The following is a 4,465-nucleotide window of genomic DNA, read 5'->3' as shown; positions in this document are numbered from 1 at the left end:
CACATCTCTCTGGAGTGTAGTTTTGCACTGTCACAGAATAAAACAGTGATGTCACAGAATAAAACAGTGATGTCACAGAATAAAACAGTGATGTCACAGAATGGAACAGTGATGTCACAGAATGGAACATTGATGTCACGGAATGAAACAGTGATGTCACAGAATGAAACAGTGATGTCACAGAATGAAACAGTGATGTCACAGGATGGAACAGTGAGGTCACAGAATGGAACAGTGATGTCACAGAATGAAACAGTGATGTCACAGCTAAGGAACTGAGAATTGTGGAGTTACAGGCCCGATATCCGAGGGGACGGTTTTCAGGGTCACACCGTTTCACAAACACAGACACTGAAGCTGCTGATACAGCTTTTAAAACAAAAACCCAGGAAGAAGAAAATTCAATTGACTTGATAATCATCTCAGCTTTGGACTTGAGGGAGGGAGGGAGGGGGGAGGGAGGAGAATGTTGTAAGCATTTAAATCATCTCCAGTGCGAGCCTGTCTGTCTGGTTGTCAGGGAGACCATTAGCTAGATTAGTTTGTTTAGTTTGGCATCTGAACCATGGTTGCGTCCTAAAAGGCCCCCTGTTCCCTATATAGTGCACTACTTTAGACCAGAGCCTCGTAGCGCTGTATAGGGAATAGGGTGAGATATAGTGGTCCACTCCTCTACTGCCCCCCAGACATAATGTGTTGTTCCCCTGGAGTCATCCTCTCCCTGTCTACTGCCCCCCCCCCAGACATAATGTGTTGTTCCCCTGGAGTCAACCTCTCCCTGTCTACTGCCCCCCCCCCAGACATAATGTGTTGTTCCCCTGGAGTCAACCTCTCCCTGTCTACTGCCCCCCCCCCCCAGACATAATGTGTTGTTTCCCTGGAGTCATCCTCTCCCTGTCTACTGCCCCCCCCCCCAGACATAATGTGTTGTTCCCCTGGAGTCAACCTCTCCCTGTCTACTGCCCCCCCCCCCCAGACATAATGTGTTGTTCCCCTGGAGTCAACCTCTCCCTGTCTACTGCCCCCCCCCAGACATAATGTGTTGTTTCCCTGGAGTCAACCTCTCCCTGTCTACTGCCCCCCCCCAGACATAATGTGTTGTTTCCCTGGAGTCGACCTCTCCCTGTCTACTGCCCCCCCCCCCCCCCCCAGACATAATGTGTTGTTACCCTGGAGTCATCCTCTCCCTGTCTACTGCCCCCCCAGACATAATGTGTTGTTTCCCTGGAGTCATCCTCTCCCTGTCTACTGCCCCCCCCCCCCCAGACATAATGTGTTGTTACCCTGGAGTCATCCTCTCCCTGTCTACTGCCCCCCCCCCCCCCCCCCAGACATAATGTGTTGTTACCCTGGAGTCATCCTCTCCCTGTCTACTGCCCCCCCCCAGACATAATGTATTGTTCCCCTGGAGTCATCCTCTCCCTGTCTACTGCCCCCCCCCCAGACATAATGTGTTGTTACCCTGGAGTCATCCTCTCCCTGTCTACTGCCCCCCCAGACATAATGTGTTGTTTCCCTGGAGTCATCCTCTCCCTGTCTACTGCCCCCCCCCCCCCAGACATAATGTGTTGTTCCCCTGGAGTCATCCTCTCCCTGTCTACTGCCCCCCCCCCCAGACATAATGTACTGTTCCCCTGGAGTCATCCTCTCCCTGTCTACTGCCCCCCCCCCAGACATAATGTGTTGTTACCCTGGAGTCATCCTCTCCCTGTCTACTGCCCCCCCCCAGACATAATGTGTTGTTCCCCTGGAGTCATCCTCTCCCTGTCTACTCCCCCCCCCCCCCCCCCCAGACATAATGTGTTGTTTCCCTGGAGTCATCCTCTCCCTGTCTACTGCCCCCCCCCCCCCCCCCCCCACCCAGACGTAATGTGTTGTTACCCTGGAGTCATCCTCTCCCTGTCTACTGCCCCCCCCCCCCCCCCACCCAGACATAATGTGTTGTTTCCCTGGAGTCATCCTCTCCCTGTCTACTGCCCCCCCCCCCCCCCCCCCCAGACATAATGTGTTGTTTCCCTGGAGTCATCCTCTCCCTGTCTACTGCCCCCCCCCAGACATAATGTGTTGTTCCCCTGGAGTCATCCTCTCCCTGTCTACTGCCCCCCCCCCCAGACATAATGTGTTGTTCCCCTGGAGTCATCCTCTCCCTGTCTACTGCCCCCCCCCCCCCAGACATAATGTGTTGTTACCCTGGAGTCATCCTCTCCCTGTCTACTGCCCCCCCCCAGACATAATGTGTTGTTCCCCTGGAGTCATCCTCTCCCTGTCTACTGCCCCCCCCCCCCAGACATAATGTGTTGTTCCCCTGGAGTCATCCTCTCCCCGTCTACTGCCCCCCCCAGACATAATGTGTTGTTACCCTGGAGTCATCCTCTCCCTGTCTACTGCCCCCCCCCCCAGACATAATGTGTTGTTACCCTGGAGTCATCCTCTCCCTGTCTACTGCCCCCCCCCCAGACATAATGTGTTGTTCCCCTGGAGTCGACCTCTCCCTGTCTACTGCCCCCCCAGACATAATGTGTTGTTTCCCTGGAGTCATCCTCTCCCTGTCTACTGCCCCCCCCCCCCCCAGACATAATGTGTTGTTCCCCTGGAGTCATCCTCTCCCTGTCTACTGCCCCCCCCCAGACATAATGTGTTGTTTCCCTGGAGTCATCCTCTCCCTGTCTACTGCCCCCCCCAGACATAATGTGTTGTTACCCTGGAGTCATCCTCTCCCTGTCTACTGCCCCCCCCCAGACATAATGTGTTGTTTCCCTGGAGTCATCCTCTCCCTGTCTACTGCCCCCCCCAGACATAATGTATTGTTTCCCTGGAGTCATCCTCTCCCTGTCTACTGCCCCCCCCCACACATAATGTTTTGTTACCCTGGAGTCATCCTCTCCCTGTCCACTTCCCCCCCCCCCCCCCCCAGACATAATGTGTTGTTCCCCTGGAGTCATCCTCTCCCTGTCTACTGCCACCCCCCCCCCCCCAGACATAATGTGTTGTTACCCTGGAGTCATCCTCTCCCTGTCTACTGCCCCCCCCCCCCCCCCCCCAGACATAATGTGTTGTTCCCCTGGAGTCATCCTCTCCCTGTCTACTGCCCCCCCCCCCCCCCCCCCCCAGACATAATGTGTTGTTACCCTGGAGTCATCCTCTCCCTGTCTACTGCCCCCCCCAGACATAATGTGTTGTTACCCTGGAGTCATCCTCTCCCTGTCTACTGCCCCCCCTCAGACATAATGTGTTGTTACCCTGGAGTCGTCCTCTCCCTGTCTACTGCCCCCCCCCCCCCCCCCAGACATAATGTGTTGTTACCCTGGAGTCGACCTCTCCCTGTCTACTGCCCCCCCAGACATAATGTGTTGTTACCCTGGAGTCATCCTCTCCCTGTCTACTGCCCCCCCCCCCCCCCCCCCAGACATAATGTGTTGTTTCCCTGGAGTCATCCTCTCCCTGTCTACTGCCCCCCCCCCCCCCCAGACATAATGTGTTGTTACCCTGGAGTCATCCTCTCCCTGTCTACTGCCCCCCCCCCCCCCCCAGACATAGTGTGTTGTTACCCTGGAGTCATCCTCTCCCTGTCTACTGCCCCCCCCCCCCCCCAGACATAATGTGTTGTTTCCCTGGAGTCATCCTCTCCCTGTCTACTGCCCCCCCCAGACATAATGTTTTGTTACCCTGGAGTCATCCTCTCCCTGTCTACTGCCCCCCCAGACATAATGTGTTGTTACCCTGGAGTCATCCTCTCCCTGTCTACTGCCCCCCCCCAGACATAATGTGTTGTTACCCTGGAGTCATCCTCTCCCTGTCTACTGCCCCCCCCCCCAGACATAATGTGTTGTTACCCTGGAGTCATCCTCTCCCTGTCTACTGCCCCCCCCAGACATAATGTGTTGTTACCCTGGAGTCATCCTCTCCCTGTCTACTGCCCCCCCCCCCCCCCCCCCCAGACATAATGTGTTGTTTCCCTGGAGTCATCCTCTCCCTGTCTACTGCCCCCCCCAGACATAATGTGTTGTTCCCCTGGAGTCATCCTCTCCCTGTCTACTGCCCCCCCCAGACATAATGTGTTGTTTCCCTGGAGTCGACCTCTCCCTGTCTACTGCCCCTCCCCCCCCCCCCCAGACATAATGTGTTGTTCCCCTGGAGTCATCCTCTCCCTGTCTACTGCCCCCCCCCCCCCCCCCCCCCAGACATAATGTGTTGTTCCCCTGGAGTCATCCTCTCCCTGTCTACTGCCCCCCCCCCCCCCCCAGACATAATGTGTTGTTCCCCTGGAGTCATCCTCTCCCTGTCTACTGCCCCCCCCCCCCCAGACATAATGTGTTGTTCCCCTGGAGTCAACCTCTCCCTGTCTACTGCCCCCCCCAGACATAATGTGTTGTTTCCCTGGAGTCGACCTCTCCCTGTCTACTGCCCCTCCCCCCCCCCCCCAGACATAATGTGTTGTTCCCCTGGAGTCATCCTCTCCCTGTCT

Source organism: Salvelinus fontinalis, unplaced genomic scaffold (genome assembly GCF_029448725.1).
Source record: "Salvelinus fontinalis isolate EN_2023a unplaced genomic scaffold, ASM2944872v1 scaffold_0081, whole genome shotgun sequence".
Taxonomy (NCBI): Eukaryota; Metazoa; Chordata; class Actinopteri; order Salmoniformes; family Salmonidae; genus Salvelinus; species Salvelinus fontinalis.
This window is presented reverse-complemented; position numbering follows the sequence as displayed.